Raw genomic sequence first — 24,109 nt, forward strand, 5'->3', positions numbered from 1 at the left:
TCTTCCTTTGGACACTGAAAGAAGCTATGTGACTTAACTTTAAAGAGCTGCTGACATGTACTGGAAAACTTTACAAAACCTTGCATAGAAACAATTCCATTTGTGTCTTATTGTCTCTTCACATGTATCATTAAATGGGAAAGTTCAATATATAACATGTAGCACTGGGTTCATCTGGTCAGAAAAGTAAAACAACAGACATTTTCAATGATGTCTATGTAAGGAAGTTTTTTTCTTTTTTTTTTTTTTTTTTTTTTTTTTGCATTGGCTCCCAAAGTGAATTTTCCTAGCTGATAAAACCAGCTTTAAAAAAGATTTATTACACAAAAGTATAGTTTTATCACTTCAAATACCTCCTGTTTTGTCCCAGTACCTACAAAAACTTGGCTGCTCGAGCACTTACAGCATTGTCTACTGGGCTGACTAGTATTTGTCCCATTGTTTCATTGTGTTTTCCATCTTCTTTGTTCTTAATAGCTCTTTTTTATTTTATTTAGACCATAAAGTCTTTGGCCAAAGGCCATATTTTTATTCAGCATTTGTCTTGAGTGTTTGAAGATTTACTGACACAAACAAAAAATTTCTAGTGTACAGTAACCAGAAGTAGAGGAAATACCACAACTTTTACCAAATAAATGGAAGCATTAAATTGATTCAGACTTGTTTATGAACTTTCTGGGTTTTCTCTAAGGTGTACACAAAGGCCTTTATTTATTTTAATTTTTTATGTCTAATTGATAATACAGAAACTGCTATTACATATGAGGAACTAGGGTCCTTGTATTTTTTGTTGTCATACTGAGATGTAGCACATTTTCTTAGGTAAGAGGACTTAGAAAGCTGATGCCATCAACAGGCATGGCACTTTCTCTTGAGTAATATTATAACTGTTCTGCAAATGTACAAATCCCTTGTTCCTTTCATCCTCAAATTTAAATGAGGATCTACTCTTGTCCTTGACCCAGAGATTTGGGAACTTGCCATAAAGCAATGCCTGTAAGGGTACGTGTATATCCACTGTAGATTTTAAATAAAAAAATCACTAAGTGAGGTGTACAAAGGATGACTCTGTCCATCTGAATTAAATGGAGAGAACTCAACATGAGAACTAGGATTTAATGCCATGCCTCTGATTTGTTAGAAAAATTCCATCACTACTTTTCTATTTAAATATTTCCCTGAGGAAACACAATATTTTAATTTCTATAAAGGTAGTCCTTAAATTTTCCTGAACATAATGGTTTAGACATTAATTCAAACTTGAAAGGTAGTCCCAGTACAATACCTGTCACAGAATTTCTTTCTCAAAGTAGGGTTACATACTCATTTGTTATGTTGGAGTAGTTCTGTGTAAATCTTAGAAGGAAACTTCAGTTAAAACACATTTCACCTTAAATGATGAAAAAAAAATTAGTATTGGGTATAACTTCATTTGGCATGAGGCCTCATATGGTAAGTAATTGAGTGGATTGATATATAACAAAAATGTATCTTGAAGTTCATTACCTATTGTGTCAAGATAGAGAAAATTATTCCAGTGAGAGCTATAGAGGCTTAGATCTCTGAAAATAAGGCACTGCCTTCTTAAGTTGGTCATTTTAGTAATCCAATTTTGAAAACACTGGAATTAACCAAAGGATATGTTATGCTAATTAGAGTGTTAAGAACTGTTAAATGTAACATGAAAAGAAGAAAAGGAACACAATTTTTAAAGCAGTGCATTTTCATATGAAGATGTTGAACAATGTACTATTTTGTACTGTTTAAAAAATATTGTGTGATCAGATAATTCAAAGTGAAAGTGTTGCCTAGACACATGGTTTATTCATACAATTTGAACTCTGGCTTTTATATTAGAATTTAACTCTGAAGAACTTGACATTCCTTTGCACAGAATATATACAAATACATATGGCCTTAATACTGTAACATAGTACAGTACATTGGAATGAGTGATTTAGCAGATTTAGCAAACATATTCTTTCAATAAAATGTAAACTCAAAAAAAAAAAAAAAAAAAAAAAAAAAAAAAGGTTTAAAGTATTTGACCTCTATTGGATTACATGATTGATACCCTTGCATTAATTTCACAATTTTGGGTCCACTCCAGTAGAAAATATCCATGTCCTTCTAGGTCACTGAAACCCTGCTGGTTTCAGAGGAAGCCAAGGGTGTGGGAGGAGAAAGAGGAAGAATGTTAATAGTTAGAGGCTGTTCTTAAAGGAAAATTCTTACCTCTACATCTGTACCAATGTCTTCAGCCTGTTTAGTTGTTCAGAATATTTTTGTGCGCCATATTGCCATATCCACTACTGTTAAAGACAATGATCCTGCCCATGTCTAAACAGGCTACAGAACACAGTCTTTGTTCTGCAGTAGATTAGGAGAATGGAGGAGATGGAGAAATTAAGTCTAACGGAAACAGGATTTGTGAAAATAACAAGTCATGCTTTTTGGCTTTGCTTGCTTCTTTTTCATCAAAAACCAATCTGTATTATGAAATTCTACTTTGTTTCCACAGGCGATTAATCATATTCTTACCTGATACCTATGTGAGAATGCCGAGTTGAGTTTGGGTTTGTTACAATAGGAATCAGTCTTTGTTCAGTTGAGTGACTGGTTTTCTTTTCCTTGTATGACAGGAAAACAATGGCTTTAAACTCTTGGCTTACCACCTTCCACTAGACTGCTGGACTAAGGTTAGGTAATGCAGCCAATTGTAAAAATTTTTTAGGTGACAAATTTTGACCCTTTTCGTTCTGAGAATGCATGGAGATTTTTCATCTCAATGCTTATACCATGATTCTAATAGTTCAGAAAAAAATAAAATTATATGGACTTGGACTAATTCAGGCCACAGAACTGCATCCCTGTGATTCCTTCAATAAGTCTATAATTTCTGTTTGTTTTGTGAAGCTTCTTAGCAGCATCACTCTTAACTATTTAGTGTAGGGTCCCATCTCCTTCTCTTATGATTCACTAAAATCATTGTCCTGAAAAAAATTATGTGGCTTCCTAGTAGCCAAAATAAAGAATTTGTATAAAAAGGAAAGTGAATGTTCTGTTCTACAAAAACATCCAGAAAAAAAAAAAAAAAAAAAAAAAGAAAAAAAAAACAGGAAAAATAATTCTGTTGGTTTTACTAAATGCAAGGCCAGAGGACAGATGATGTTCAATTACACTGATGTTGGGAAGTACCCATTTAAATTAAAGTCCATTTAATTCTTTAGGATGGGGTTAAGGAAGTTAAAAATCTCTGATTTCTGCAAAAACAGACTTGAAGAAGTAAACATCTATGGATTCTGTGAACCTCATGCAGTGTGAAAGTCCAACAATTCTTTGAAAACTTGTTGTATATTTGTTGAGATAACAGTCATCCATGATTTCATGTTACTGAATGGTTCAAGGCAGATCACGTGCTGAATAAGGACAAACTTGTCAGTAACTGCTAGATATAACATGGAAAATATTAACTCAGCAACTTTCCTGCCTGGTTAGAGAAGTTATCATTATACGACAGCAGCAGCCTGACAGGGAATAGATGTGATTTAGACTCTAATACAATATCAGTAGGTCTCATTTTCAATAATTTTTTGTTGAGAGATCAAACTGAGGAAAATAGGTCAAGTGGAAGCTGGAAGCACCGGAAAATCTCAGAACAAAGACTTCTTATGCTTCATCCAAAATAAACTTGGGAGATTTTCTAGATTTGCTGGATGATATCCTCCCACTATGATAGGACTAATTATTATAATCATTATTCACTATTACTTTCACTGTAGCCACAAAAAATTTAATTACTTCACAATATTACTCAAATGACTACAGATGTTAGTCAATTGGAGATGTATCAATGAAAGCCAGGTAACTCCACTGAAGTCATTCAGGGTTACACATAGCTACATGCAGGAGTTTCACATGAACTACCAGTGCCAGCTGAAGACTTTAATACTTCTGGCTCCCTTTCACTGTTCACCACCTGGAGATTACTGCCCTTACATCTCTGCCAGCAGACAGGAACTTTTGTTTTTAATACACTTCTGGCAAAGTTGGTGATATGAACTTGAGTGACTTTTAGCAGCTGGCTTTACCAGAAAGAGACTGATGATCAACACACAGTTCCATCTGTCAGTACAAGTTTCAGGATCATTACCTTCCTACAGAAGAGTAGTGCTATTATCAGCAATGTCTATGATTTTTTGAGGAATAAATTTTTATCAGTGTACCGAGAATACAGTCGAATAATAAACTTTATGAAGTAAGAGATTAGCAAGTAAATGAGGAGTGAGAGCTGAATGATGGCAAGAGCAGACAGCCTCTCATTTCATTTCTGAATATTGTTAAGTTGCTTGTTTCTACTCAAAAACTGGCATCACCTACAGGAAACCAACACGCAAATATCCAAAAACACTATCAAATTTATTTTCCATTCCTTTTTTCCATTAAAATAAAATTTCTTCCTATCCTACTGCATTTATATCTACCAATGTAAAAATATATACAAGTTAGAGTGGTTTCCACTGACAATGTCATCTACCATAATTTCATTTTGAAGTCCTACTTCATCTGTACTGGCAAATTTCTGACCATGTGTACGTGTGGTGTGTTTTAAAAAAAATGATGTTGAAAGAGAGAATGACCAAGCGACACATAATTTTCATTTTTTTCTGCCAAATCAGTGATTGACATTTGAAAGAAATTCGGGTGTAAAATGATAGAGAAGGAGGAAGGAAATAGAAACAAATTCCACCTTGCTTAAACAGGAGAGTGGTATATTACTTTGGACTGGATTCAGCAGGCTTGGGACTGTTCTGTGGAAATAACAGTTAACTGTATGCAAGAATGAGAATTTAAAATGATTCTTAAAGCTCTGGAAAACAACTCCAGTTCTTGTTATTCTCACTGATGCTCGTTATGCTCATTGGTGCAGGTTGGCTTTGCCACAAGTGTTGGAACATACACTACTGTAACCAAGAGTGTGCTCATAGGTAAACGCTATTGTTCATATGGTAACACAAGCACTGTATTTCTGGTCATTGTTAGCAAGCTGACATCTGATCACATAATAAGAAGCTGGAAGGTGTCACTCGGTGAGTGGCCTATAGTAGCGGAAGTAATCTGCTGCCTGGGCCAGATGTAACATGAAAATATATATTAGAGATAGAAGCATGAAAAAAATGACAGACCCTGAGATATAGAGAGTTCTTCTGATCTAGTATAGCTTTCTGACAAGATGACAGAACAGGAAAAATGGCATATGTGCTTATGAACAAGTAGCATAGTAGCATGTCTCCATTCAGGATTGTCTGCCATGACATTGTTTATGTTGGGAGATGAGGGGAAATTTGCATCACAGAAAAGAGAGGAATTTGAAGACTGAATTTTATAAAAGCTATGAAATAAGCCAAAAAGTAAAGCAATTTAGTAGTTTAAATATGAGAAATATTTTATCACTAATGAATTGAAAAGTGAAGATACCTAAGCCTTTAAGTTATCTAACAACCTGATGTAAATGACAATAATGGAAACTGATAATCACCATCTTGACTGATACACAATGGATTGAAACAGGGATCTGTGGAGCTTGGAGCAAACTATCATTTACACCACTGAGCTGTACTCAGCCCCAGATAGAAGCCATGTTACCTCTGACAGTCTCGAATGTAGCCTTCCCTTAATCCTGATAATCTCTAAAGATCTATAAGTGCTGGGCTGTGAGACAGTATGACGGTATTGTCACTCCAGAACAAATCCAATTCTACGTGTTTTACTTACCTGTCTGAGAAGTGTGCAGGAAAGTAACTTGTGAAACAAACAAACAAACAAACAAACAAATTTAATCATCATCAAAAATAAAATCCCTTCCTTCTTAAAAAATTGGTTCTTTCAGCCTAGATTTTGTAGATGCAGCACATTTCTCTCCTTATCCTAAACACCAGTTCTCCTGTGTTCACTTTTCACATAGTATAATGTCTGCTGCCAGTTTGTAGGATGTATGGCAAAACTTGAACGTTTTCATGGAATAGAACTGAATTCCATTAGGGCTATAGAAAAATATTTAAAATTCAGTAGAATTTTTCTTGATTCAATCGCTATTTTTAATAATTATTTTCTGATCCTGTGTGTCTGAAAGATACTGTTAAAATATAAGTAAAATAAAAAAAGAATAAAACAATAACTTTTCCACAATAAACCATATTTACATAAAACTTTGTATCTGACTACATATGTTGTGATTTCTATTCTGTATTACAATACTGTAATATATAACTAAATTCTTTTTGTGTGAAAGTTCTTGCTGTGAAATTTTTAAAAGTGTTTCTATTAAGATTGCATAAGTGTATGTGGATGTATCAGTAGAATCAGAATCTGTACTTGGTCTAGAATCTGTATCATGTGACTCCTGTGTACAGTAGTATGGAAACTTACTGTCCTTAAAAACTAAAATCTAAGCTATTGAAAATTATCTGACTTTTCATCTCAACAAAAAGATTCATAGACATTGCATATGGATAATGAAGTCATTACACATTCAACATTTTTTATATTTGTTTTTTCAGACCTTATCAGCTGTAATAAATTTAAAAGAAGGAATCTGATATTTTTCTTCAACTTCACCTGAAATCAACTGATGGCTTGGATTAGCAGTGGTATTCACTAGGTTTTGGGTAGTTTCCCTGACAACAAAACTACTCAGTGAAGACAAATTAGATTCAGTACAGCTTGCTTGGATTTGATATGCTTTTTTTTGTATAAGTATGTGTGCTAATCTGTCAAGTAAACACAGAGCATATGCTGGTTCGGCCAGGATCTGGCACTCTTTGAGCTTAATCCATATCACCTCACTGTTTATATTTCCATGAGATTGCTAAGAACTCAGCAAACATGTTCAAGTGCAATTTTATTTTAAGGTTTTTGCAAACTCATTTTTCAACCTAACCTAATTAGCAGTAAGTGATGTCAGCAATCTGAGAAGACTGTAAGAGTGACTCACTGGTAATTATTCATGCTTCTAATGGGGAAAAATAATTCTTCCAATATGTTTTCTGGTCTCATGTGTCTGGTGCAATGTGCTGTATTCCACTATTCAATAAAGTACAATAATTTCCTCACTCCGTTTACCCTCTTGGGAAACATGTGGGTCAGGACTACATTGTACATTTGGCCCAGACCCAAGTCTATGGCCTTACCTTGGAAAGTTTCTGAGCCTCATGTCTGTGTGCCTAAGTACTGAGGGCCTGATACATGCATGTCCATACAGAAATATCCTCAGGCTATTGAGTTCTTACATTGCTCCAGGTTTTGAAATACCCTTCTCATCAGACAAAGATGCCTTCACTGCACTGCAAAGCACACATTGGTAATTGCAAAACAGCCTGAGACTGGGCTGATCCATAATTTTTCAGCTGTCACTGCCATTATGGAGATCTCAGGGATATTGCTAGCCCAGTTCAGTTCAAAAACAGCCAAATACAGTCTGACTACTTTAGCCATGTTAAACCTGTTCTACTGAAATGGAACAATGGATGCTTATCCACACCATGATGAAACATACAATAAAAATTAAAAAAAATTAGAACAAGTTCTGAAAATTTGATCTACTATTTTCTCTATACAGATACCTCAACATGAAAGCACCATAAAAAAAACTGAGACCCTAAGAGTGATGGCCAGTATGTCTTCATTTCTGAGAACTAGTTGAAATATATTTGATAAAATTTTAATTCAGTGAAGTCACAACTTTTGAAACAGATAATACTGAGAGGGGAGAAATGAAGTGATCAGCTCTCCAGCATTGTAAGTGTTGGGTGATCAGGCAGAAAAAAATTTGAACATTGTTCCAGGGATCACTTCCCCTCTCAATGGCAAAGTGAGAATTTATGTTTCTGCTTGAAGAGTGATAATTCCACAGTTACACAAGTTGACAGAAAATATATCCAAAAGCATGCTAGTGTAGAATAAAACACATTTATATTTTATTTGTCTGTTATTTATATTCCTGTTCTCTGGTCAACTGATATTTTAACACTGATTATTTCATCACCTTTTGGAAAAGAAATGGTCATTTCAAAAGGTATTCTAGACATTATTCTAGTTTACATGTATTAGACAGCATATGTCCTCCACTGTGGGCAACCTCAAATTTCCATCTCCATCCAGAACTCCAAAAATGCACTATTGTTATCATTGGTTACTTTTAGAATTTCCAAAAGAAATGTGTTTTTCTCCTGAACAGTGGATACCTCATGAGTTCTCTCTCAGATGACCTCTGGATGAACAAATATGCTCATGCTTCCTTGTTCAGTAACAACTGTTGTGAATAGGTTGCCCACCTACAATGCTGGTTTCTTCTTTCAGTGGGTTTTAATGAGGTTTGAATTAATAAAAAATAGAAATAATTAAAGACTCATGGGAACCATTTACTTGAAATAGCATGGCATGGCAAAAGAGCACTGAGCTAAGACGTTAAACAAAACTGTGTGGATGTGATGTTCTTCATGAAAGTGGTATGTTGAGGGAAGGTAAATGTTATTCTTTGTAAACAACAATACTCTCCTGAGAAAAAAGGAAAAGAGAAAGAAGAAATGAAAGAATGACAGAAGTGCAATAGAATTTAAAAGCTGTCTTTAATCTAGTATAACTTCGTTTTCAAAGGAGAAAATACTGTTACCCTGGACTTCATTAATTCTCTGGTTCATGTAGGTAGGAGAAATTAAGATAAATGCTGCCCCCACAGCATTCTCGTGGAGAAGCTGGCTGCCTACAGTTTGGATGGGTGTACGCTCCACTGGGTGAAATATTGGCTGGATGGCTGGGCCCAAAGAGCTGTGGTCAGTGCAGTTAAATCCAGTTGGCAGCTGGTCATGAGCTTTGTCCAGGGCTTGGTACAGGGGCCACTTCTATTTAACATCTTCATTAATGATCTTGATGAGGGGATTGAGTGTACCCTCAGTATGTTTTCAGATGACACCAGGTTGGGAGGAAGTGTTGATCTGCCTGAGGAGAGAAAGGCACTACAGAGGGACCTGGATAGACTGGATCGATGGACCAATGCAAACTGCATGAGTTTCAATAGGACCAAGTGTTGGGTCCTGCATTTTGGTCACAACAACTCCAGGCAGTCCTACAGGTTTGGGGAGGAGTGGCTGGAAAGCTGCCTTTCCTGATGGAAAGGGACCATGGTGTACTGATGGACAGTCAGCTGAATATGAGCCAGCAGTGTGCCCAGGTGGCCAACAAGGCCAGTGGCATCCAGGTTTGTATTAAGAATGGTGTGGCAAACAGGACTAGGGAAGTCATCCTGCCCCTGTACTCGGCATTGGTGAGGCCTCACCTTGAGTACTGAGTTCAGTTTGGGGCACTTCAGTACAGAAAGGAAATGGAGGTGCTGGAGCAGATCCAAAGAAGGGCAACAAGGCTTGTAAAGGGCTTGGAGAATATGCCCTACGAGGAGAGACTGAAGGAACTGGGGTTGTTCAGTCTGGGGAAAAGGAGGCTGAGGGGAGACCTTACTGCTCTCTTTGAATACTTGAAAGGTGCTTACAGTGAGAGCGGGGTTGGTCTCTTCTCACTGGTGACAGGCGACAGGACAAGGGGAAATGGCCTCAAGTTGCACCAGGGTAAGGTTAGGTTGGGTATCAGGAAAAACTTCTTTACAGAATGGGTTTTTAAGCACTGGAATAGGCTCCCCAAGGAGGTGGTTGAGTCACCATCCCTGGGTGTGTTTAAAAACCATTTGGATGTGGTGTTCAGGGACATGATTTATTGGAGGGTTGTTAGAGCTAGGGTAGTATGGTTAGGTTGTGGTTGTATTCAGTGATCTTTAAGGGCTTTTCCAACCTGAGTGATTCTATGATTCTGTTATTAGCTTTTGCCCGTGGCTGAGGTAGGTGTAATAAACTGGTGTAAGTAGAACTACGTATGACAGCCCTGGACAGACTCTTCTATGTGAATTCGTTACACTGAAAAGTTCAGTGAAAATTACTGATATTCATTTACTCTTTTTACTAGATGTGTTAATTTTAGTATCAGTGCATATAGAATCTGTGTAGATGTTGTTGTTTTTATAGAAGGAAAACTTGTATGTGTGCACCAGAAGGCAAGTCTGGGTGCTAAGTGAGAAACAGTGTTTAAGGAAATCTATAGGGTACATCAGCATGCAAGTAGCGTCTCCATTGAGTTCGCCTGCTCATAACCGTGGCCTATATGAGTCCAACAAGAAAAACAATATTTGAAATTTATATAAGAGGGAGCAGGTATAAACATAGATAAGTGATCTGTTGCATGGACTGTGTCATTCTCTTTATTTTTCTTTCAAGAGGAAATAATTTGTATTTTCCTGCTCTGCAACCTCACGGCAAATCTTTGGTTTTATGTTGTTTCGGTTTTTTTTCTCTTTTACTTTCCTCCAAGGAATAGATATTTATGTGAGATGCAATTGCCTATTTACTGTTTTTTTTTCTGCAGTTCTTCCTGCTAATCAACATCCCTTTGTAATGACTCATATGTTCTGGTGAACGTACATGGGGCTCTTTTATCTGATTAATGTTTTTTCTGCAGATGCAATGAAGGAAGTAAAAAATAACTCATTGGATAATTAAACATCAAGGAAGAAAACCTGAGAGAAACAGAAAAATCATTTCCATTATCAGTTGAAATATAAGTTCCGCATGGAAGAAAACCTAAATCGGGGTTTATTGCTTAAACTGTGCTGACAGATCACGTAGAAAATAAGCAGAAAAGGTGATGAGAACCTCATAGTTTCATTTTACATTTGTTCTCCTAGGCTCAAATAACACAAGTGTTTCAGTGAAGTTTGTCTTATAAAGCAAAAAACATAGTGGTCCTAAATATTTCTCCCTAAAAGCTACGCAGCAACAGAAGCAGGCACTAGAGAAAACTTTGTGAAAGAATATAATGGTATTATGGAAGAGAATTCAGCGGTAAAGCTGATTTCCCCTGTGTTTTCACTGTATTTTCACTGTAGTATTAATGTGTTTAGTACAGAAGGACAAAGTGGGAAACTGCAAAAATAATCGCTTACACATGCAGCCCAAATTATTTCTGCAAGCCCCTTTCGATGCTGCAGCACAGGAGGGGACACAAGGGCAATGCACAGCTCGAGGAGAGAGCTCACCTTGTGACTGACTACAAGGATACCCTTGCTAAGCAATTATTGTTATCTAGGCATTTGTTATAGCAACACCTGCTCTGTCTGTCATATCAATCAGTTTCAATTACTTTACCGATGCCTGTGTTTTATTAAGAAATTGTGAATATCTTAGTTGAGATTACAGTGTATCATTGAGTGATAATATATAGGATATTTGTGGGGTTGCAGCCCTACTCCATGAGAAAGAGTTGGTTTAACATGGGAAAATGGTTTATGCAAAAAACACTGATTTAAAAAAAAAAAAAAAAAAAAAAAAAAGGGAAAAAAAAGAACTATGTCTAAACCTCCTTCAGCAATCTTCAAGAACAATCTAAGGCTCCCCAGCATGGGAACTACAAAACCCAGGCAATGAATTCTCTAGATTTTCTAACAAGATTTTAGTCTTCCATATCAGTGCTATCCAGGTCAATGTATGTTCGGCCATGTGAGCTACTGAAGAGCCTGTAAACACCACCAGTGCAGAGGCTTGCAGTCCTGACATATTTATTTCCAGTCCATTGCACATCTCCCAAAAGTGACAATTCCCCGCTGATGCATAGCAGATTTCAAGAAAAACTATCTATACTGTCTTCTGTTTAGTAAAGCCATCTTAATTTCTTGATGACCTCTTGATGACTACTTTCTAATTCAGTCCTACAACTTATATCACCTCCTAGAAAACTTGTCTTGCCAAGCAAAACAAAACAAAACAAAAAATAGTATCGAGTATTCAGTTTGATTTCCAGCTTTTGAGATTTTATTTCTTGAACCTAACATGTGGTGAAAACTTCTATGTATTGCTATATTCACAACTATCCTCCTACAAGAAAATTAGGCACAGAATTTTATGGGAAGCAATTTAGTCACTGGATTCTTAATTGCCATAGACTTTCCATCTTCTTTTTCATATTTGGAAAACAAGTTAAAAATTGTGAGTAAAAAAGAGATAGAAAAAAAAAATAGTCTCATGTTTAAATTTTCTATTCCCTTTGGACAAGCATTCAGTTATTGGCAGTTAGTCTCTGTCCTGCCTGTTTACTCTTTTTGCAGACATACTTCAGGAGAGGGAAATATTACATCATGTAGAGGAATATGTAGAGTGAGTACATTCTGTAAAGAAATGAGTATCACAATCATCTTTAACCGTTCTCTAGCTGACAATAGAAACTGCCTTCACTTCCCTGTTGCTGATGTATTTTTTCTATATATGTTATTATCAGTCAGGAGAAAGATAATACTGAGTACTCTGAGGTACCAGAATTAATGTTTGCACTTTTGACATAGATTTTGTTGCTATTTGTTTTCATTCTGAATTTCCTGTTCAATTTAGTGCTTTGGCATCTTAGCACATTGAACCCTAGGGTGCCTTCAAGCTATATCCTTAGCCCATTCTGCACAAGAAATTAAATGAAATGAAGAAAATGATTTCTCTCAGCCAGCTTGTGCTATCTGTGAAATGGGATTTCCACCACCCTGCTGGTATGAAAGATGAAAACAAAAGGTTGACCAATATGAAAGCTAAAGCTTGAATAAATTTTCAGTTCAACTCTTCTTTTTTGGAACAAAATGTTCTTTTAAGATTTTTTTTCTGCATATTGACTTATCTGAGTAAACAGCTCCTAGTTAATAATGCAGAACACATGGCCCTGTTTTGATAAGCACATCCCCAGGGATTTGTGCCATTCAGTTTGAACACAGCTACTAGTCATATATTTTTGTACCAAAATCAGGGCAGCTCATGTTAATTTATGGTCAACAAAGGCTTTTGCTGAGCCCTTTACTCATCACTATTGAACTAAACTGCAAAGTAAAGTGATTTTAGGTTCTATTTGAGGTCTGCTCTATCAGATAATATTTAAAGCTGTCATTCAGATTTGGGAATAGAAATAAGAAAGTCACAAGAGCAATGCTTTCGATCTCATTTAGGTAGAAGGACAGAAAGTACTACATACATTTCAATTTCATGCTCTTTAGCACAAAGATACAGATCAGAGTGTCTCAGTATAGAGAAAAGAGTCACAATTTCTTTGAATATAAAAGGAGATGATAGTTATACAACAAATTCTGGACAGCCAAAAAGTGGAAATAAAGGGTGTGGCTGTCATAAAATACTACAACACTGTTTAAAAAGCAGTAGCATGAATTAACAAGTGAAATGGGCTGTTTCTAATTCAGTCTATTATGGAATCCTACCTGAAATCATCCAAGATTTCACAGCTGATGGGCAATGCACCTGATTCACTGCCACTGTGTCATTGCAAATTATTGCCTTAGAAATGTGATTAAAGGTTGTTTCCTTTTTTTCTTTCTTTTCAATAAAAATGAAAATTCTAAGAGAAGGTGTTAGAGATGAAGTATCATAAGCCAAAGAGATATTCACACTGCTGCTGCTTCAGCCAAAGACTCTTAAAGCATGTTTGCTGTATCACAGACCGTCAACACACCTCAACATGTTTCAATACGAACTGTTTCCTTTCTGCAATCTTTTGTCTGTGTTACACTAAATGTAATAGGAATACAAATTTGTCTAGCTTAACTTTGGTTCTGAGAAGAATTCTTTTCCTTCGTTCTGATAAATGAGAACAAAAAGCAAAACAAAATAAAACCACGAGCTGGTGATGAAATGCAATGAATAGTTGAAGGTGTAAATTTAAAAATAAAAATAAAAGTGGGACCATGTGGAGAGTGACAACATCAATAATTATTTGTATAACAGAGCTTATCTGTCTTGCTGTGCAGGAATAAGAGGATTCAGAATCTTTCCTTCCAGGAAGGAAAAAATCACATGATTGTAATTTTAATGGTCACAAGTGTAAAATTAGACAAAATATCTTTGTCTATATACTCATTTCTTTTTTTCTTTTTGGTCAAACATTTGTTACTACTTTTAATTATTTTTCCTTACAAAGATTGGCAACTTTTTAATGAAAATATCCACTGAATTCGTAGCATTATATTCTAAAATACTTGCTCCTGCTCACCTGCAAAAACTAAACTGCTAATAAACATCAGGAAAAATACTAAAACAGTTTATAACCTTCAGATTTTTGTTTGTTGCAAGCCTGGTGTCACATTCTTTTTTTTTCCCTCCAAAATAAAATTAAACAGCTTTATTTTGAAGTTTAGGGGTTTGATTAATTCTTCTTAGCTGTGGTAGAAGAGACGCTTTTTCAATATGCAAATAACTTCATAAGAGAAAAATTTCTGCAGTTACTACAACTGCACTGATTTAGAAATAAGTTGGAATTTAAATACATCAAATTACTTGTGTTAGGAAAAAGAAATAAACTCCAGTCCTTGTAACATTAGCAGTGTCCAAAAAGTATAAGATGATGGCAAGGACATTTCAGTTTAAGAATTCAAACTTTCACTCTAGCCCCCTTATTCTTGGTTCACAGCAGTTTTAATAAACAGTTTTCTTCCTTATGCTGTGCTCTTCTATACCTACTGTGAGATACAATAGACATTTGGGACTGAAATGAAAACTAAGCTGCAGGTCAGCTTGTATATGCTGATTCTTAGGATTATAACAAGAACTATTCCTGAATTTCAGATTGAAATACCCACTGAGTTCTCATAAAGAACTATTTAAAGCCTCCACAATAACTTTGCAGCAAAAAAGGTCAAATAAGAATTGCAAGCAGAGAAGCTGCTGGAGATCAGCAATGAGATTGAAAGTAAGGAAACTGAAACAAGCCAAACACAACAAGCGTGTTATCAGCCTCCCATCTATTCCGACAGATCTGATAACAACTTTGAAGGTCCTCTGGTTAGCATGTAATTCTGTCCCCTAGCTTGTATACGTAGGTTGTATATGCTTATATGATCATCTTTAAGGTTAAAGCTGTTGCTTTTGGTATACAAAATGATTACTAACTCATAACACTAAGTCTCATAATCTCTGCTCACAGAAGCATTCCACAAACAGATCTGGTTAAAAACTCAGTCTGCTTAAGGAGTCTTTCATTCTCCTTCCTTCATTCTGCTAAGAATGCACCAATCTATCCACCCCTCCACTGCCTCTTTGTGCAGATTCTGCTCTGTCTGTTTCCAGAGAGGCTGCTACTTTAACTCCATGGTAGGTAAGCTATGACACGATGCAGATATGCAAGGGCAAACAATAAAGGCTAGTGGTCTTTCTTAACAAGAAAGGAATTACTGTGAATTCTTAGGGAGATATACAAAAATCCATGCCTGGGTGCTAAGCTGAGGTAGCCTTCACTTTACAGAATTCTGTGATGCAGCAATGAATCCATTTCCTGCTAGGATATAAGATTTCTTTATGAGAGATTTGTAAATTTTGCTCTAGGAAAGAGTGAAGAACTACTTAAGCTGCAAGGACTAGAAATCACATATTTTGAATAAAAGAGTGCTATTGATGCAAAAAGAATTCAGGCTTCTGAGCTATTATTTCTGCATTTCAGAATCCATGCCTACATACAGCCAGTTTAATATTAGATAAAACCACATAATAGAACTGAATTTTCCTTAGTAATTTCAGTTCCCTTAATTTATTAGTTTAGTATGTATTTATCTGGCTTTCTTCTATGCTGTCCAGAGTATTTGTATGCGCATGATTGTAAAGCTTTAACTTGTCTATTAACATTTAGTGCTGAACAAGCCTTTAACTTGAAGAGGCACAACTTGTGACATTACTTGAAATTGCCAATAAAGTAAGCAAGTCCATCCAGATTTGATTAAGGATACAAAGAAGAGTGTTAGTAGCATCTTTACTAACTCAGTAATTCCTTTTGCTATTCCATTAGGACAACATGCAATACTTCAAAGAGGGGAAAAAATACGGCATTTCATATAAGACTTTAACAGCAAAGCTTCTTTTGAAAGTGGTAACTGTAATGCAGTTTTACTAGAATCCAGTAGGCCATGCTCACGGTCTGATTTTCCAGCTGAGATGCACCTGGTCATCATTTGCTCTCCATGCAAGCATGTGGCTTGCTTTGTTTCAGTGATTCAGACAGCTCTATTCAGCTTATCTCCACAATAGGAAACACTCACATGTTCCAGAGAACTCATTTCATAACATTTATTTCTAACAATTCCTGACATCCATTTTCCTAGAAACAGTGACTGAAAAGTACTATGTCCTGTCTGAGTATTATAATGTACGTAATTACTGCTGGGATACTAAAAGCAGGCTAGCTTCCTCCCTTTGGTTGTCCAAACAAGCATATTCTCCTTGGTCAGGATAATTAAGTTGTCTGTCATTCTTATCACCTGAGTGACAGGCTCTCTTCATTTCAGTCAGTGCTTGTTAGGATAGGTAGGAATTTCTAGGAACAGAAGCCTTGTGAGAAAATGCAGACTATAATTTATGCCTTGGTGTCATTTTCTGAATAAATTGCAATCAATTGTAGTGCAAGATCTTTTGTACAGTGAGAGAAAATTAAAACAATTCACCTAGGGATTTTATGTTCCATATGTGCAGTGTTAAATTCTTTAAATAGGATGGGGATTGATTCAAGTGCGAAGTAACTAGAAGCTGGAGTGTTCTGAGGACATTTTACTTATAAGTGCAAATTCTTGTGTAGTTTTAACACCTTTTAATTTAAATTCACATTACCAGGCTATTTACATCGACTTTCTTTTTTCCTTACTTTGCTTTCTGTCCTCACTGCTAAGAAACTCAGACTCGTACCCATTAATGGGTTTGTGGAATCTCTTTTAGAATGTTTTATCCTTCTGCAACAGGCTTTGAGATTACAGATGTCCTAAGGGAGGAGGCAATACCTATCTGCTCTGAGAAGAACATTTGATTGAATTTCCACCTGCCAGATTCACTCCTTACAGTCATGGGAAAAAACTAGGGAATGTCATGGTTTCAGAGTTTAAAGAAAATATAAGCAATGATATTAATATGGCTATTTTATGAACGCACAGAAGGACAATGTGGTCTTGTAGCCTTATCTTCAACCTGCTGACTGTTCTATTCAACAAGGAAGGAAATATGAGCAAAAGTGAAAGTTTCATTAACCTTGTGGAGGACATCTGCCTTTGATGTCCTGTAGTACAGAACACAGTGAATCCCTGCAATGTAAAATACCAAACAATGTTGGACTTTTTAGATGCTAATTCTACTGTAGGACTGATAATGCACTGCCCGAAAGCATTCTGCATGTACCTTTTGTACCTTTTGCTTTCTGACTGCCAGAGATGGGACCACATATGCAGTGCAAGAGAAGAGGGTCTGAAGGGTGAGCCGTACAGCCACCCTACTCCCTGTCACATCTCTTTCCACTCTTATGCAAGAGGTCAAAGCAGAGCTGTGGTGATAGTGAAATTTGATTGAAGTGTAGAGTTGTGACAGGGAAATGCACATGCTAATGGATGGAGGGGATGCTCCAGTATGGCTTTAACACTCACCTCCCAAGCAGGTTCCAGCCCTCCTGTACCATTAGCTTGTCTTGGCTAAGGGCCAAAACATTTGATGATAACGCAGCCTGGAACACATAACATAAAGGACTCTAATGGCATTCCTTATCACTGTTTTAAAGAAGGGAAAGAGAGAGGGACACACAGCTCTGATCTCCTGATATTTGCAGGTTGAGGGGAAGTGAAGTAGGAGGGAAACAAAAGATGTGAGGTCAGACAAAGTCAAGCCAGGACCGGCACAAGGCTCATCCATCACTGGTAATGATCAGGTGGCAAAAGTTTTTGTCCAGATTTAAGGAAAGTGTCAGGACAATGAAGAGCACACAATGGCCTTCTGGCAGGGCATCAAAGCTGAGCTCTGCAAAAGCACATACCAGCAGCGTACCCTTTCCCACATCATGAGATGACTTCATAGGGTGCCTTCAAGATCTTGAGTCACTAATTATTTATTGCTATGTAAAGAACAGAAAGGAGTTCTGTCAGCATGTGCAGGGCTGTCTGCCACAGGTCTTTGACTAGGGCTAACCTGTGTTTATATTTGACAGGGGAGCAAATCTTGGTGTGAGGGGAATTCCAACCTGTCTCGCTCTAGGGAGCTGAGACGGTCCAAAAACATTACATAATCTCTTCGGGCTGTAGTTGGCTATAAGTACAGCATAGTCTTTGTGATGCATCTGGATGTAGATTTATAGTTAATGCATAATTTAAGGAGAAGAACAAGGCTAAGGAAATAAAGAATGCACAGAGAGCTGAAGCAGAGCAAGCAATTCCTTGAAAAACCTTCCCAATAAACCAGTAGCATGGCTCAATCAGTACCTTTCCAGGAAACACTATCAAATATCTAGGTAAAAGGTTTCAATAACAGAGTGCTGGCAGAATGCTATTGACTGTTTGTCATTGCACATAGATGACTTCACAAAAATCTGTGCTCATATCAGAGCAAGCCTCAAAACACTGAGGAAATCAATAGGTCAGTTACGCATCTTCAGGGCCAGTGGTATTACAAGAGACACACTGAGTTGATAATTATTAACCCTGCTAATTTAAAAACTCACTGGAGTTCAGCACTTTTGGTGCACCAAGGGAGGGAGACAAATGTAACCAAGGAAATGAATTTATGGCAATTTAAGGATTTGCAGTTGTCCTTTTGCTTACCTGAAGCTGATATTTCTGAAAGCAGGCTGAAGAAAAAAAGAACTTGAGGTTATCATCAGGTTGTTCATCATAAGAAATTTAGAACATTTTATTGTTTGATAATTATAGTAAATGTCCTACATGTTTATGGATCAGTGAAATCTAAAAGATTCGTAGTTAAATAAGATTATAGGAAATGAAAGAGAAGACAATGCCAAAATCTTACAGATACAGAAAATCACTGCTGTCTGCGAGTTTATAGAGGGGAATGGTAGATATGAGTTCAAAGTGATGGACTAGAAATACAAAAGTGTCAGTAAAATTATCATATGCGGAAGTTATAAGCTCTCTGTCCTTGTCATCACATTTAACAAATTTATGCCATACTCAATACACAGAAACACTGTCCATACACTGTGACATTCAGAATCTACATCATGTTCTCATTCAGTAAGCTAACTTCCTAGTAACAGCCACCTAGTAAATAAATTGCAATAAACTACCCTTCTCCAGCTGTACAGGAACCTAAGAAGGATTAGTACTATGACCGGGAACAGCTGGCTGAACTAAACTGGGGCACAATAAAAGCAATATTGATAGGTAGAGGAAAACATTTTGGACAAGTAACCAACTCTGTAATAAAATTTTTGCTTGAGGGACAGCTGTTCTCAGTTCTCATTTCTTAAGATAGCAGGCAGCCTCAGCATCTTTCTGCATTTCTCATTACACCACAAGACAAAAACTGCCAAAAACATTTTTCATTTATGGCCTGCCATAAGACTGGACCTTTTCCTGGTGGAATCTGACCTGTCCACAGTTATTAAAACTTTTGTGGCTTGCTTTGTAGTGCTCTGAATTTGAATGTACTGCACTGAAATGAATGGGGCTCAGACTACTGTATTTGCTGACATACAAAGCTCAATATGAAGTCACAGTGATACTTAAGATTACTTGGTGGCGTTTCTGTTTCATAAAACCATCAAAATGTTTCACCAACCCACTTCAATTTTTAGCAGCCATAGTACATTACAGTAAGAAGTTCCACAGTTTGAATGAGTGTATTAGAAGTCTTAACACTTTTCTTATTTCAAAACTGCCTTGTATTGTTTATTTTTAAGATCTTTTTTTAAAAAATACTGTATGACAGTGATCTGTTGCCCCCTATTCACCTTTTTAATGCTATTCTGGGAAGCATTTAATGATTGTACAGAACTCTACCAGATCTCCCTCAGTCTTCTCAGGCTGAAGAGATAATACACACATGTTGATGCTTTTTATGGAAAACACTACACGATTTTTATCACCTCTGTTCCTTTTCTTCTACACCTGTTCCAGTTCTACCACATTTTTTTTCACAACAGCATGACTGGAATTATATTATTTAAGATGTGACTTCTCCATGGATTTGTAGAATGTTTTGATAATATTCTGATTTATTCTCTATTTTTTTCTGTAATAATTTTCAACACTCGATTTGTTTCTTCACAGCTTCTGAGACCTGAACTGCTTTTTTTCCTGGAAATATCTATTATAACCACAACATCTCTTTCCTAAATGGTAACGATCAGTGCATAGCACACCAAAGGGAATTTATATTTATGTGAAGCTTTTATTCCATACCTTTACATGCTGGGAACAATTGCTGGGACTGGGGACATTCACTTTTAAAATCCACCTTTCAAATGAAAATATGTTTGGTTTTGATTTAACGAAAATATGTAACTAGGATTTCTGGTCCCCTATTTAGGAAAATAGCAATAATCCATGGTCAAATACGAAGTAATGAAAACATGCAAGATTTGTGAATGCAGTTTCTTCTCAGTTCAAGGGCTGTATTTCCGAACAGTAGACATGAACACCAGATTTCCAACTACCCACCGAGATAAACTAAGTTTCTGAGTAAGCTACAAGAGCTGTTCATCCTTGCCATGTCAACTTGATGTTCATAGTGAAGTCTACATTATTAAGAAAAATAACAACTAGATCCCTGATATGCACTTGCAGCCCAGAAGGCCAATTTCATCCTGGATTGCATCAAGAGAAGCACGACCAGCAGGTTGAAGAGGTAATTCTGCCCCTCTACTCTGCTCTTGTGAAAGCCCATCTGGAACTGCATCCAGTTCTGGAGACCCCAGCATAAGAAGGACATGCAGCTTTTGGTGCAGGTCCAGAGAAGGGCCATGAAGATGATCTACAGCAGCTCCCCTACAGGAACAGTCTGGGAGAATTGGGGCCCTTCAACCTAGCCAAGAGAAGACTCCAGAAGAACCTTACCGTGGCCTTCCAGCACCTGAAAGTGCTTCCCAGAAAAGCTGGGAAGGGACATTTTATAAGGACAGGTAGCAACAGAACTAGGGGAAATGGCTTTAAACTGGAAGAGGGTAGATTTTGTCTAAATACTAGGGAGAAATTCTTTACTGTGAGGGTGGTGAGACAGTGGAACAGGTTGCCCAGTGAGGTTGTGGATGCCCTCTCCCTGAAGGCATTCTAGGCCAGACTAGATGGGGCTTTGAGTAACCTTGTCTAGAGGTGTCCGTGACTATAGCAGGGGGTTGGAGCTAGATGATCTTAAAGATCGCTTCCAACCCAAACCATATTATGGTTCTATGATTCTAAGAAATAAAATGTTAGTAGATAAACTCATATTATCTACTGACCTGCTCTTTAGAAGTAAAACATCACTATCACTTGACCAGTCTCTAGAAAAAAACTTTAGTTCTGGCAGCACAAGGCTTTCTTGAAAGAAGATAAGTCATCTTATTAACTCACAGAAGTTTTGCTCCTATTTTCGCCAGTCTATTCAGAGCAAGCATCATTAATCAGCTTTCCTTCAATATGGGTGGCTGTATCTTGGCTACATTGAGTGGTGATATATCATTACTGCAAGAAGGTGTTAATTAGAGTAGAACTATAGGACTCATAATATAATAATATTTTAATGGGATTTTAAATCCTACTGAAAATGTTTCCAAAATATGCTTGGTGACAGACTGATGTAATTAAACGGATGCCTCAGTTTTTCAGACTTTCAAGGGTAGCCAGTTACAGGTAATGTTTCAAATTCAAATTTCATTTTACAACTATTTGTAATTATGGATAAATAATGGACATCAGTACAAAGAGAGGAAAAGCAGAAAATAATCCTTTTTAAATCATTCATTAGTCTTTCATTCATCTTTTACTTAGAATATAAAAACAAGCAACAGCTAATTTTCCTTCTGCACATATTTTCTCGGTAGAAATCCTTTAATGAAGCTGCAACCTTAAATATATTTTCATAACTGTGACCTGAGATACTGTATTTCTTTAAGTATATATCAATTTCAAACCCAAGCTTCCTCTGCAGGATGAATAGAGCTCTCCTAATAAATCATCCATTCTTTGCACTCATGCATGAAATCATTGTAACATGCATGACAAAAGATAACAGATTATTACACCAAGTCAAAAAAGAATAATTTATGCCTATATTTTTTCAGGAAATATACTCAAGTGAGATTGCTGTGCTTACTTAATTCCTGTTTCTTGTGTGCCTGATGATGAAAGTTTTATGAAATAAAACACAATCTGAGTAAAAGGAAACTCTAACCCTTGTCAAGATGACATTTACACTGCCATCATAGTTAGCATAAAGTAAATGCCACAGTTGCCATTTTGCTTGACTACCAAGTTCTGAAAACTAAGAAGAGAGAAAATGGACGGACAACAACAATTAAAAAAAAAAAAAAAAAAAAGAAGGAAAAGAAAAGAAAAAAAAAGTGGTTCAAAGGCATTATAAAGAGAAGAGCACTCTACAGTATTTTTGTTAATTAGTCATCCTTGAGTCATTTAATAATTCCTATTTATGGCATCACGCTGACACCTAGTGGTTCTTGCAGGGCTACAGTGGTTCCCTTGGGTGGACAGCCAAGTGGTGCTCATGTTCCCAAGAAGCTAGCAGCTATAAATTTTTGAGAAATCTGCTTCAAAAACTTCATGGGAGAATCTTGAGATGGATATGAGGACCATCTGGAGTCATCAGCTGGTGAATTTTCATAGCAAACATGAAGATGCATTTTTCTTATTGAATAAAATTCACTTGGAATTGGAGGGGAGAATAAGGAAGCTCACCTGACAGAAAGGAAGCCTGTGTATGGCAAAAATGGTCTATTTCAGATGTGCATTATGTTCTTGCAGTCAGAGCACATAGTATTTGTTTATCAAACTGCAACAAAATAAAGTATCTCTCCAAGGTTCAGCATTATATCTAACGAAAATAGGGGGAAAAAAAGCACAGACCAAATCCACAGATCTCCTATTTAATTTGAAGTAACTGGCATGTAATTCGCTGTGGTTGACGTGAAAAAATTGTGACTCTTCAGACTTGCAATTCTGCAGAACTTTATACACTAAAATGTATCCAGAGGTTTAAATCTGGAGGCTTTAGAGACAGGTGTATTACAGCTGCATTACATGTTTAATAGTGCCAGCCTTTAATCAATTTCAAGTACTAAAAAAGATCCTGAAATCTGTTCTTTCCATTAAATATTTTCAAGAGAATCAACTAATTTACAAGGCATTTTATGACATGACTTACTGGACAATGAACATTTGGTGAAATTGATGTATGATGTATTGAAGTATGAATTATAAATGGAGCTACTGAATACAAAGTTTTTTTTGCCTTTAAGTTAAAGAGGGTCAGTTCGACCTTCAATCTAGTTACCTAAAGGTGCAGTGATGCTATCTGATATGCTTTCACACAAAAAATGGTGGGTCTGATTCTATTCTAGTTATTACATATTCACTGAATTCCATGAAAGTATTTTACTACATATTCTGGAACAGGTGAGATTAAAATCAAGTTGTTTTACTTGATAAAAGTAATTGAAGGGTAGATGACCTAATCAGAAAATTAGGTTTGAAGAAAGTTATTTAAATATCATTCTTGTTTTATAGATCTGCAGTTTTAGGCAATGAATTCTAAAATTTAGAGTAGCATTTCTTTTTGCAGTCCCTATGTGTTACTCAGAATACTATATAAGATCATCATGCAGCTCTTATTCAGGCAAGGCAGTTTTTAAGTGGACCTCTCTTGGCAGTGATATATAGGTTTTGAAATCTTCAGTGCCGTTAGGCACGATAAGGTGGGAAGGGGACTTGTATCTGCATAAAGTCTGGGTGGATATATGCTATGTTCTTGCAAGAATTGAACACATTCAGTAATTACAGACAACTATAGAAGGATTGAGTTGCCCAAAATGTTAATTTCAAACATTTTTTTTCTGAAAGTTAGAATTTTTTAGTGCCCCCTGCTGCTCGCCTTAGAGGGAGATGCTGGAACAGTCCTTCCCTTCTGGAGCCTGTCAGGCAAATGGCAGGAGGCAGGCTCCAAAAGGCCACAGCGCAGCAAAATGGAGGTAAGCTGGTAAGTAGGGGGAAGCAGAGGCATTG

Source organism: Tympanuchus pallidicinctus, unplaced genomic scaffold (genome assembly GCF_026119805.1).
Source record: "Tympanuchus pallidicinctus isolate F22 unplaced genomic scaffold, pur_lepc_1.0 scaffold5, whole genome shotgun sequence".
Taxonomy (NCBI): domain Eukaryota; kingdom Metazoa; phylum Chordata; class Aves; order Galliformes; family Phasianidae; genus Tympanuchus; species Tympanuchus pallidicinctus.